Source organism: Humulus lupulus, chromosome 1 (assembly GCF_963169125.1).
Source record: "Humulus lupulus chromosome 1, drHumLupu1.1, whole genome shotgun sequence".
NCBI classification, from domain to species: domain Eukaryota; kingdom Viridiplantae; phylum Streptophyta; class Magnoliopsida; order Rosales; family Cannabaceae; genus Humulus; species Humulus lupulus.
The window spans coordinates 174,714,882-174,728,836 of record NC_084793.1 but is presented as its reverse complement, the minus strand read 5'-3'; the positions used below and the strand labels follow the sequence as shown (position 1 = coordinate 174,728,836).

The window sequence follows — 13,955 nt, the reverse complement described above, 5'->3', positions numbered from 1 at the left end:
ACGATCTTGTGGCATAGGCGGGGATCCAACTCCAACTGGGTGCACAGGGGTGTGTCAGCTAGCGGATCTTGTGCCACATCAGTCGGGTGCCCAGGAGGCACGTTGGCTAGGTTGACAAGTGGCACTCTAGCTGGGTGCACAGGTGGCACTCCAACTGGTTGCCTAGATGGTACTTTGCCCGGGGGGTCCATTCGCAGCCCTTGGGCTGCTAGAGTAGCCCTTATGGCATTAACCATCTCTTGTAAGGCAGCAATATTACCCTCTTGGGTTTTGAGTTTTTGCTGCTGAATGGCCAGCTGGTCATGGAGTGCCACCACTTCTGGCATCTCCTCCACGTCCATAGTCTGAGGGTATTCCTCCTCATAATACTCGTCGTAATCGGTGTTTTCATCGTAGTCCTTCACCATCTCATGGAGGTCATGCGATGGTGGATGACTGGTTTCTCATCCCTCAACTCCGGCGACAGGAGCTACATCGTCCGGTGCGTTTCTTCGAGTGGTCACCATGTCTATGTTCTTTAATTTTTCTTCAGGCTCTCAATGAAAGCACCAAAATATTGACTGCCTTTTTCGCTATCAACCTAATCTGAGAGTTTAAAGAAGATAATATAAAAGAACACAAGGGGTTTTACATGGTTCAGTCTATAAAAGAGCCCTAGTCCATGAGTCTCTGGTATTTAATGAACTTGAAGCTTGTTTAAGCAAGCTTAAATGGTGGTTCTCAGGCAGCGTATATATTTCACTGAGTGACAGAGTTTCTCCCTCTAAAAATTTGAACCCCTTACAAGGAGATACCCTAACCCTATTTATAGAGGTTGGGGTCATTAATGTTAATCATCTATCATTAATACAATTTCCCCCATTCTGAGGTATTAATGCAGAATTAATAAAAAAAAAAGGGATTCACTAAATAGAGACTACGACCTAGGTGGATTGCATGAGGCCCATTGCAGAAAGTTGCGTACCAACTTTATGGGGAACATATCTTTGATTGTCAGGGTGCAACACACGTTTACTGATATCAGGCGACGTGGTGGGAAATGTCGATTGTCGAGGGTACAAACTTGACACCACTAATCGGGGGTAACCAAAAGTTGTCAGATGATCTTCTGGTGGCCCATACCGGCAGTGACTGACACATGACATCTACTCCAAGTCCGATGATCAGAATCCTAGACCTGAGAGTTGGGCGAGTGAAGAGAACCTCTTGGGACGTGGCCTCACCTGGAGACATCAATGACTTGGAGATTGGCTCAGGACGTGCTCAGGACATGGCCTCATTTGGAAACATCCTCGCATCAGGGTGTGGTCTCACTCGGATGCATCCATTACTTGGCCGAATTGGGTTTCCTTAAAGAGTTCACACTCCAAGAACCTCATGACTTATCTTGTTGCTAATTACTCCTAATTGCCACATGTTGGGTGGATAAAACACGGACAACAATGCTATTGAATGAGACAATAGGGAAGGTGGATGCCCTCATCCTTTCTTCCAGTATCCCCATGGCGTGAAAAACATCATAGAAGAGAAGCTTTGTACTACTTCCCCTGTAGCACTCGGCTTAGTTTAAAATTTTCTATCTATAGCTTAATCACTAGCGCATCGTCATGGGGCAAACTTAATTCCTTCAAATCATCTTCAGTGAAACTGATTGGGTGTGATGGGAAATACCGTTCAGCTGGAGCCACATAGTTGACTGTGTGATGCAAATAACACATTATTTTCATCCTTTCTTCAGTCCTTTTCTCAAACTTCATCTTCGCTTCCCTTTCTACAGAGGGTTCTGCATATCCAAATATCATTGGGATTTGTTTCAGTTGTTGTTGAGGTTGCTCTTCTATTACTACTTGTGCCTATACATCTGGTTCAGTTACTGCCTGCACACGTGACTTCGATGATGCTCGATGTTGGGGCATTATGCTCTGCACAGTCTTGATATATTGCAACATTCCTCCCATCTTCAAGATGTGTTGCACATGGTTATACAATGATTTTCATTCTGTTTATGTATGGCCCACATCCTTATGTAATGCGTAGTATTTAGTTTGATCTCTCCTTTCTTTTGGTCAGGTTATCTTAAACGGCTCCCTCCAAATCGGTTTATCCTTATTCTCGCTATAATTTTGATCCATTGACATTGTGATCTCTATGTGTGGGTACTTGACATCTCCTTCCTTTCTTGAGCGTTTTGGCCAGTTCCTATTTCCTGTGAAGGGCTGCTCTGCTCTTCTTTAATCTCGCTTTTCACTTAGAGGAGGGTTCCCTTGAGCAGTTTTAGTTATCAATGTTGTGCACTTCACTTCTTCTTCTCTTATCTCCAATATTTTGAACACCCATTCTGCCCTCATCTGAATATCAACAAGATCCCTTGGGGGGTTTAAATAGAGTTGCTCACTCAACAACAACCCTTTTTGAATGCTTTCTCTAAATAAGTTTGTTGTTTCTTCCTTATCTACATTATTCATCTGGTGCACTAACTTTAGATATCGCTTCAAGTACGCACAAGGATGCTCGTTTACTCCCTATTCTACAGAGTAGAGATCTCCCTTTGTTTTTTCCATTTCAGTGTTTCCTCCATACTTCTGCACAAATAACTCACCTAACTCCACAAAGAAAATCACTGATTTTGGTTTCAACTGCTTGAACCATCACATTTCTAGTCCCACCAATGTGGTTGCGAGGCTCTGCACTGCATCACTTCATTTTCTATTTCCATTGCCATCTTCTGCTGAAACTACAGTGTGATTGGATGGATTTGAACTTCCATCTAACTAAGCAAAGTTTGGCATAGTGAAGTCTTTTGATTTCGGTTCACTCACTATCCAGTCAGTGAACGAGGACTTAAAAATGCCTTTGATTGCCTCAATAGCCATATCCATAAAACTTCGAGTGCTCACAACATTTACTTTGTCAAGTACTTCTTTCATCATTTAGTCCATCCAATTTTATGGTATTATTGGAGTGGACGGTGAATGTTGAATTTGTGATTGTTTTTTAGCAGTCAGCGTTCCCATCTTTTTTGCAACATGTGCATCACTTTGCTCATTTCCCTTTTGAGACGATCTCAGTCCCTCCTCCTCATAAATCTCTGGGACGTCTTCTCCTTCTTCCCGCAATTCTAGATCCACTTCTGGTCGAATTTCATCAGTAACTCATGCTGTGGTGGCTTTAGCTCACCCTTGGTAACTTTCTTTCTCTTTCCTCATCATAGCTAACTCTGTCATCAATATCGCCTGTTGAGCAGCCATTTCTTCTATTCATTGTTTGTGTCATTCTTCCGCTTGCTGTCGCTATTCTTCCGCTTATCAGGTTTGGCATCATTATGTAACTCTTGCATGTAATCTACTGGTGACGACTGGCTTGCATCTTCTTCCATTTGTGTTTTTTATTGCAGACTCCTCTTTTCTTTACTTGTCACTATTTAACCCTCCAAAAGACATCAAGATTAACTGGTATTCAAATATATACATGCATACATACATACATACATACATATATATATTTTGCAGTTAATCTCTATGTTGATTGCACATTGCTTTCGTGTTTATTTTCCCACAAACGGCGCCAATTGTTTTGGTCAAAATCTTCCATATGAATCTTCTATGCTTGTGAACTTCAAATCACTGGATTGTTGATGTTGAACACTGTTAATTTGCGCATTCCATTGACTCAACCAATGGCATAAATGCGTTCTTCCATGGAATGAGTAGAAAAAACATAAGTAGTGTACCTGCAAAAGACACTCTAATGCTTAAATCAGCATAATGTTCCTTCTCTCAGTCCTCAATCCTCACAAACTTTAACTCGATTAAATCCTGGTGGTCCCTAATGTGGTCCCTCTGTTATATATTTATAGAAAAATAATAAAGGGTAAGGTTAAGCACACTTATCCTGATTGGTCAACGTGTCCAACTCTATTTACCCTTCATTCTTCTCTTTCTTCTTTTGCTCTGAAAATTAAAACATTCAGTTAAATGTTCCACCATTTACTCTTAGAGCTCTTCTGTTCATTTAATTTATTGAGCTTAATGTTGTCTAATTATTTAATTGGCTTAAATGCGCACTCTCACATTATTCTATCAGCTGAGCTCACCGCTCATTTCTCCAATCAATTGAGCGCAAAGCTCATCTATCTATTCAATTAACTGAGTGCGAGGCTCATCAATAATTCAATCGAATGAGCGCAGGGATTATAAAAAATTCAATCAACTGAGCACGGAGCTCATCTAACTATTCAATCAATTGAGCACAAAGACCATCTAACTATTCAATCAATCGAGCGTAGAGCTCATCTGACTATTCAATCCATTGAGCGCAGAGCTCATCTAACTATTCAATCAATTGAGTGTAGAGCTCATCTAACCATTCAATCAATTGAGTGTAGAACTCATCTAACTATTCAATTAATTGAGCATAAAGCTCATCTAACCATTCAATCAATTGAGCGCACAACCCATCATCGTATTCTTTTCATTCTTGATAATAGAATTCTTCCATGTCAACTATGGAAAAATTTCTCCCATACAAGTATTTACATATTTGTTATATTGGTTGGGGGTATTTCCCTCAACAAAATATCACGATGGGCCCAGTCTAAAGCAAGCCCACACTCCCAAAGTGTGGTTAGATTTCCTTTCATAAACGACTTGGGGTCATCTGGCTTACTCATCGTACAACCCAAGGGCTTTAGGGAAATTCTTTGACCTTGTGACGACATCCTTTATCGATGAAGTGCCAAGTGTCACTATTCAAGAAGATAGTTGGGTCTAGGAACTAGGGGAGTGCTATTTCACCGTTAGAAGGATGTCTTTTATGCACAACACCTTGGTAAATGCATCATACACAATCCCATTCCCTTCCATTTCGTCGAATAGGAAGTACTCTCTTCATCACATTGGTAAGATGCGACAACTCCATTTTGCTTCCTTATGATTAACCTCCCTCACAAGCTTACAAGTAGCCTCCCACTTACGGCATGATCAATGACTAGGGCTTTGTTTGGAAGCTTCACCTCATTCATCCACTATGATAGAAACCCCTATTTGGCTATCAAAGGGATGCTTTTCCTCTCCATTTATTTTAAGCGCCAGTCTGAGGTGTTATACATTTATGTATTGATAAGACCATTCACTATTTCTCAAAACTTGATCTCGCCCAAATGAATCATATAACCAAGAGAAACCATCAACCATATTAAAAGAGTTTGCCCCACACTAGTAATTAGTGTTAGCCCAAAAATGGCACCATAGATGAGGGAGAATTGGGTTTTAAAAACGTTTTGCAAACTTTTAAAACAAACTAGTTCACAAATAGATTTTTCCCACACTCTATGAATATGCAATTAATAAACTACCAAGTAATAAACAAGCAAAGCAATAATATAGGGAGTTTAAGGACAGAAGGTACAAACAATATCTTTTACGAGGTTCAGCGAACAGTCTTGTTACCTACACCCTTTGAGCACTCTCATTAGATGCTTCATAATAGAGAATTCTTCAAATATTTGAATAAACAAGTTAAAAACACCATCCAGCAGATGATGTAAATTGGTTCTTATTTTAATGGTTATAAAAAATTTATATTTCTTCTCTACGTCTAGAGAAGGGAATAGAGCTCCTTAAAATAATTAATATTTTATTGTTTTTACTTATGTTTTTCTCTTTTAAAGAGTTTTTAATTAATATTTAGTACTTTTTATTTAAATGAATAAACAATATTAAAATATAAAGATGTTGATGTATGGAGTGATGTAAAATAAAATAAAAAAGTAGGGTTTTGGTGATATAATTTGAAGGATAGTGTGAGTGCTCTTAGTCTTCAAAGCTCCAAACTTTGAGTTCTACTATCAGACCAACTTTGTACAACCAAGGTAGTTTTCACCAAGCGTTCACTCAAACCTCTCACAATAAACTTTCAATCAAGGCTCTATCCAACGACATTTGGTTTTTTCTTTTCAAATTGTCAACCTCACCTAAATTGGGTTGTTGATTGGTGTCAACTTCACTAATACAAGAATGATATAGAAAAAGTGAAGAACACTCAAAATACTCCCCCCAATAAAAATTTACTATAATGTAAGCTTAAGAGAAATGAAGCAATACATAATGATATGGACTAAGTTTGGCTCAAGGTGCTCTGAAAAAGATTTGAGAACAAAGAAGGTTTAGAACACTTTGAATTGCGGTTATGGCAATATAGATGTGTTTTCTTGTTCTTAGAAGGTCAGAAAATAGGCTATTTATAGATGAGAAATCTACTCTAGGTTTTTATAGGCGTTTGAGACACACTCACGCAATTTTTAGAAGTTATTTGGGCCTTGCATTTAGGTTGGTCGACCAACCTTAATTACAAAAGTACCACTCTTCTAGTTACGAAAAATATTTATGAAATTACAACTTTTTCTTGCTCGTTTATTTAAACGTATTTCCAAAACAAGAGTAATGCTATTTAATCTTTGGAAGCACGTTTATGAAATCATTTGATGACATTTTAAATGTTATTTTTATTTTTAAATGATTTTTAAAATATTTGAATCATTTAGATGATAATAGACTTTTGGTTACATGTGTTATTGATAAGTGCTCAAAAATGCATATTTATTCTAAAAATTCAAAATAAAACTAATTTTAACTAATATTTTCAACAAATTAATGTGATATATTTTCATTGGAAAATATTCTTGTTTTGAGTTAATTTTGTAGGAAAGATAGTATTTTTGGCATATCTGAATAAAGAAATAAAAATAAAAAGATGTCAAATTGTTACTGAAATGAAGAAAATGGCAAAAGTGAGCCCAAAATAGAAGATATCGCATTTTTGGAAAGAAAAACCACCCCAAAGAAAGGCCCAACCCATTTTGGACTACCTCCCAATACACCACGTGGCGACTCTGCGCTTGTCAGCCAAGTCGGGCCCGAACATCAGCTGCCCCTGCCTTGTCCCCCACTCGGGCGTGAGTAAGACCGCCCATTCTGCTCCAAGTGTGCGTCACACCTCCTAGCTCCGTGAGTCCCCAATTGCAACCGCCTCACCCAGAGCAAAAAGCAGTGTTTTTCCTGGTGTAGCCACATGTCGATTTGTTGACAAACCATCTAATAAAAAATTCTTACACGTGTCATTTAACCCCATTTTAGCCAAGGCTGCAAAGTGTACAATCCGTAAAAAAAAAAAATTCTATTATGACATGTCTAAATATTAATTTGTCATCTGTAATTATAAATATTTGAAATAGAGTTTTAAAAGTTATATTTGAAATAGAATTTTGAGAGTCATTCATATTTTGGATTTTCCCTTGTTGTTTGTTGTCATGAATTTGACCTAAGCACCATCCAAACTACTGCATCATATGATATTCAGAGCCTCCGTTCTTTTTTGCGTTTGGAGTCGCTTGATGTTGAAAAGCATGAAGCCGAAGCTTTTGGGTGGACAAAAAATTCCTAATGGATGCGAAAGAGAGACTTAGCTCACCATCATAGCTCAACCTCACACCTACCACCCCACTTATTCTCATCATCATTTCATTCTGTGGACCATCCTCAACCCCACTGTATTTATTTATTTCCAAACTCACACCACCCACCACCACACCATAACCACCATCCTCCATATTCATTTATACACCTACTACATGAAACCTACAAAACCATCGCCCAATTCAAAATGACTTCACACCTGCAACCATGACAATACCCATATTCACCACAACTTATGAACCACAAAATTTCATTCCTACCCACACCCATCACTACCAACGAACCAATACGTCTAATCCACCACTATTAATAATATAAATTTTACTAATATGTAAGGGTAGTTTAGTCTTTTAACCTCTCATTATTTTGGCTATATATTTTGTTGCTCTTGTACTCTTATCTCTATCTTTTTGATATGATGAAAACCTAGCCTCCCTTTTGATTCTCTCTCAAATCTCCTTTGTTTATTTGCAAAATTATCATGGTATCGGAGACAGGTTCTTGAGTACCATCGATTTGGTTGCGCTAGGAATACGGTCTCGGTGATTGCAATCAACAAAAGACTCAAGCCAAGGTTGGCTACGACGAATGCAGTTTTTGCAAGCAAAAGGGACATTAGAAGGCTCAATGTCCCAAACTGCTGAACAGGGCGTAATCACCAAATCAACCTCCTCACTGGAAATCTAGCAACCAAGCTCACCGACCTCTTCACTCTATGTCTTCGAACATGACAGCTATTGTTCCACCTGCAGATTCTGGAAGTACTCCTAGTACCTCGATTGCTACACTCACAGAGCAATTTCAGAAGTTCATTGTCTCGCAGCCACACGCCATGTCAGCCCCCTCACACATAGGTTTGCCTTCTGGTAGCACACTGGGTATATCTTCCTCTATATGGGTCCTTGATTCTGGAGCTTCACATCATATGTCACCTAATTTCAATTCTTTCTTGTCCATTAAATCAGTACCATCTGTATCTGTCATGACCGCTGATGGCACTCCCATGCCATTAGCAAGGATTGGCTCGATTTGCACTCCAAAAATGTCATTCTCTAATGTATATCATATTCCAAATTACTTTTAATCTTGTCTCAGTTGGTCAATTATGTGACTCTGGTTTTTCAGTTATTTTCTCCAATTCTTGTTGTTATGTGCAAGATCCTCATTCCAAGAAGCTGATTGGGACAGACAGTAGGCAGGGGGGGCTTTACATTTTAGATGAGCTGAGAGTTCCAAATGTTGCAGCTTCTAGTGTCGATTTGTCTTAATTTCGTTCAAGTTCATCTTCGTCTAGTTTTTATTTATGGCATTCTCCTCTTGGACATGTCTCTAGTTCACGTTTAAAGTACTTAGCTTCCACAGGAGCATTAGGAAAGTTACAAACCCATGATATTTCAGATTGTTGTGGTTGCAAATTGGAAAAAATTTCTGCTTTACCTTTTTATAAGAGTGTTTCTGTTTCTCTTGCACCTTTTGATTTGATTCACTCTGATGTGTAGGGGCCATCACCCGTTCTAACAAAAGGTGGATCACGTTACTATGTCTCTTTTATCAATGATTATACTCGTTTTTGTTGGGTCTATCTTATGAAACATCGTTTTGATTTCCTTGGGATTTATCATATGTTTCGTGCTTTTGTTAAAACTCAACATAATGTTGTTATCAAATGTTTTCGATGTGTTCTGGGTGGTGAATATACCTCCAATCGTTTCTCTGAATTGCTTGCTTTAGATGGTACCTTACATCAAACCTCTTGTACCGATACACCAGAGAAAAATGGGGTTGTCGAAAGAAAACATAGACACATTGTTGAAAATGCTCGTTCTTTCTTATTGTCTGCTTATGTTCGTAGTGAGTTCTGGGGGGAAGCCATTCTGACTACAGTTCATTCAATCAATAGAATTTCGTCATCTGTCACTTCAGGTCTGTCTCCCTTTGAAAAACTTTATGGTCACGCTCCTGATTATTCTTCATTGAGAGTCTTTGGTTCCACTTGTTTTGTTCTCCGTCCTCATGTTGAACGTAGTAAGCTTACTTCTCATTCCACTCTTTGTGTATTTATTGGTTATGGTGAAGGTCAAGAAGGATATCGATGTTATGATCCTATTAGTAAAAAAATCTATGTTTCTCGTCATGTTGTGTTTCTTGAGCATACACATTTCTACTCTATTCCATTGAACACCCCCAATCTCCACAAATCTGATCTCACTCGTATTGATCCATTTGATTCTTGTACTGTTGATACTCTTAACTCTGCAGATGTTGGTTCTCAGCTTGTCGAAGTCCCTTTTGTCCTTACTACTGCCCAAGATGCTTCTGAGATTTTGGATCCTGCTCCTCCTCTTCGCTACCCTCAAAGAATTCGTAAGTCCACACAGTTACCTGATTTTGTCTACTCCACTTATTCTTATTCTTTCTCTTCTTTTTTGAATTCTATTCACCAACTCTCTGAACCCTCTTCCTATAAAGAGGCTATTCTTGACCCTCTTTGGCAGTAGGCAATGGCTGAAGAAGTCTTTGCATTGTACAAGATAGGTACTTGGGATATTGTTCCTCTTCCTGTGGGGAAGCGTGCTATTGGTTCCCGTTGGGTTTACAAGATCAAGACTAAGTCTGATGGGTCAGTAGAGAGGTACAAAGCTCATTTGGTTGCTAAAGGATTTGCTCAGGAGTATGGGATGGATTATGAGGAAACTTTCGCTCCAGTTTCCAAACATACCACTATTCGTACTCTCATTGTTGTTGCGTCTGCTCGACAGTGGTCCATTTCTCAAATAGACGTTAAAAACGCCTTCTTGAACAGGAATCTTCAAGAAGAAGTTTACATGGTTCCTCCACCAGGTGTTCCTTATAATTCAGGAGAAGTTTGCAGATTGAAGAAGGCTCTTTATGGGATTAAACAAGCTCCCCGAGCTTGGTTTGAAAAATTCTCCATCGTGAGTACTTCTCTAGGCTTTCATCCCAGTGCACATGATTAAGCTCTCTTTGTTAGGTGTACTTCTTCTGGCCGCACTTTACTCTCTTTATATGTTGATGATATGATTATCACCGGGGATGACGCGAATGGGATAACTGTTGAAAACGCACTTGGCTCATGAATTTGAGATGAAAGATTTGGGTTCCCTACGGTACTTTTTAGGGACAGAAGTAGCTTACTCTCCTCGTGGCTATCTTCTTTCTCAATCTAAGTACATTGCTGACATTCTCGATTAGGCTCGTCTCTCTGATTCTCGCACTGTTGATACCCCTCTTGAGCTTAATGCTAGGTATTCTTCATCTGATGGTGTTGCCTTGTCAGATCCCTCTCTATATCGCACTCTGGTTGGTAGCTTAGTGTACCTTACTATCACCAGGCCATATATCGCTTATGCAGTTCACATTGTTAGTTAGTTTGTTTCATCTCCCACTACCGTTCATTGGGCAGCTATGCTTCGTATTCTTCGATATCTTCGAGGAACTCAATTTCAGAGTCTGCTTTTTCCATCTACGTCTACTTTAGAGTTATGTGCCTACTCAGATGCAGATTGGGGTGGTGATTGTACGGATCGCAAATCTACCACTGGTTTTTGTATATTTTTGGGAGATTCTCTTATTTCTTGGAAGAGTAAAAAACACACTGTTGTCTCTCGTTCGTCTACAGAAGCAGAATATCGTGCCATGGCCTCCACTATCGCTGAAATTGTTTGGTTGCATTGGTTACTTGCCGATATGGGTGTTATTTTCTCAGATCCCACTCCGATGCATTGTGACAATGTTAGTGCTATTCAGATTACTCGCAACTCCATTTTCATGAGCGCACGAAACATATTGAGATAGATTGCCATCTTACTCATCACCACTATCAGAATGGGACCATCACCTTACCATTTGTCACTTTCGCTATGCAGATTGCTTACTTGTTTACGAAGGCTCATTCTATTTCTCATTTTCGTTTATTAGTTAGCAAACTCTCGATGCTTCCCGCAAATACATCGTGAGTTTGAGGGGGGATGTTAATAATATAAGTTTTATTAATATGTAAGGGTAGTTTAGTCTTTTAGCCTCTCAATATTTTGGCTATATATTTTGTTGCTCTTGTACTCTTATCTCTATCTTTTTGATATGATGAAAACCTAGCCTCCCTTTTGATTCTCTCTCAAATCTCCTTTGTTTATTTACAAAATTATGACAACCAATACAACAACAAAGAAAAATTCATCCATGTGCCAGTAACGAGATCCATGCCATTGTATCGGCGTGTTTCATAAACAATGCTGCTGCAAAGTTTTGCAAGATGAAAATGACTTCGTTGGCCAACAGAGATAGCCTCAGCTCCGATGAAAACGTGGCCGCCTACGTTGAAAAATGGGGAGCGTGCCCGAGTGAAGAAGAGAAGAATACAGAGCCTACTTATACCATTCCTCCGTTGATATTGGCGGGTCACAACAAAGAAGATAGGGCATCACGTACGTATGGAGGCTGGCTTTTCCAATTTGGCCCATGATAAAAATGACCCACAGATTATAAAAAACATGAGTCATGGCTTATTTAATTCAGGTCCAAATCAATGTGAGACACCAAGTGAAAACCAAGGTACAATGGGCTCAAATCAATTGAATGATTTCTCTGAAAAGTTTGGTACGTGCTTAACTCATGGAAATGAATGCTACGACATTTATTTTGATATTCCACGTTTTGATGGATATAATGATCACATTGATGATATGCTTGATTAGTTACAAAATGTAGATTATTATTTTGACTAAGTTCAAATTGAGGAGCATAGAAAAATAAAAATTGATGGTTTCAAAATTAAAAGGTCTCGCTCAAGCCCACTGGACTCAATAAGTGCATCAATGAAAGAAAGAAGGTAAAAAATTGGTGCAAACTTGGACACTCATGAAACAACTCAGTAAGTTTTTTCTTCCTCCTAATTTTGATCCAATTTTATTTAAAAAAAACTGCAATTGTAGGCAAGGAGAAATATTAGTATTAGAATATGACAATGAGTTTTCTAAGCTATGCCAACTACTTAATGTTGATGAATTTGAGATCCAACGAGTTGTTAGATTTCTTAGTGGGTTAAAAGAAGAAATTCGGGAGAAGATGTGCTTGTTCTTTTTGTGTAATTTATTTGAGACTATTGTCTTGGCCACCAAAATTGAGTTTGATTTGTTGTTCGAAAAAGAAAGCTTTCAAGAAGAACATGAATGCAAAGCAAGGTTTATTTGATGCTAAGTTTGTCTATGAAGAATTTGGTACTTTTGGTATTGCTTTTGAAGACTTTGAGACTAAAATGGAAATGCGACATTAATGGTGGATAGCTTGGCCTATGTTATCATTTTGTTTGGCTATCTCTTTGCTACCATTGTGCCTTTTGAATGGGTTAGAAGACTTTTCTGTTGGGGTTTACTACTCTTACAAGTTCAACAATAGTGTTATTTGCTTCATTAGTTCAAGCTTCCTTCAATCCTTATGCAGCCTTTTTGTGTGCTTCAATTTTAATTTGAGATCGAGTTCTTTCATAAAGAGAGTGAATGATGTAGTATGAATAATCTAGAATATTATGATGTGTCCCAATAATAATTTCTCATTTTGTTTATTTACTTTATTTTTTCATATTTGTTAGGGTTCTATAAATACATCACTTGTTTTATTGTAAGGGAACTTTTGGAATTGATATTTGAGATAGAGTTTGAAGTGTCTCTCATATTTTGTGTTTTCCCCTTGTTGTCATGGATTTGGCATGAGCATTGCTCACCCATCCAACCCGCTGCATCCTTTAGCCCGTGTGTTTAGTGAAAGTTATTGATCGAACCATCCATTTTGTTAAATGACAATTAGGACCCTACATTTTGCAAAATACAATAAAATAGTACCAATAATTGTATTTTAGTCGAGATTTTTTAATATGACCAAAATGCCCCCTGTTTTTAAGTAGTTAATTTTTTTATGGAAGAAATTTCATATAACCAGTGGCTCAGCGGACAAAGTCCAAAGATCAAGCAAAAAAAAAGCTGCATAAATCTCACAATAGAGATGGCCAACATATGGCGAGTCGATTAAAAATTCAAAGCAAATGTGACAAGCACAACACTAATCCCACCAAGAACAGACTAAGGAACAAAACCCCAATGGGAGGGCCACAATTAGCCCTGGCGAGACTCACAAACTGGACGGTCGCCTTTTAAAAATCTACCAATTAAGCGACGACGCTCCAAACCAAATCGGTAAGACCATCCAAAGATGAAACAGGCAAGGAGAAAAATTCCATTGATACAACAACAAAGATAATAAAAACAAACAAAAAAAAAAAGAAAAAACCAGAAAAAACAAAACATGAACAAATTAGCTATGCCAGAAGAAGCCAAAGCACCAAGACTCGATCCACCACCACACAAAAACTAGTCAAAATGAAGAAATTGAAAGGTCCAAGCCCCTTGAATCGAGAAAGATCACTCCATCACCACCCACATTCCAAAGAGGCAAAGAAACTGAACCCCC

The 13,955-nt window shown here is 38.5% G+C and overlaps 1 long non-coding RNA gene across 1 annotated transcript; it reads left to right on the top strand.

The window, feature by feature from the left end:
• The first annotated feature begins 10,983 nt into the window (after positions 1–10,983).
• Positions 10,984–13,127, top strand: LOC133822904 (uncharacterized). Its single transcript, XR_009888069.1, has 2 exons — positions 10,984–12,089; positions 12,201–13,127. It is a non-coding gene; the product is annotated as an uncharacterized LOC133822904 (long non-coding RNA).
• The last annotated feature ends 828 nt before the right edge of the window (positions 13,128–13,955 follow it).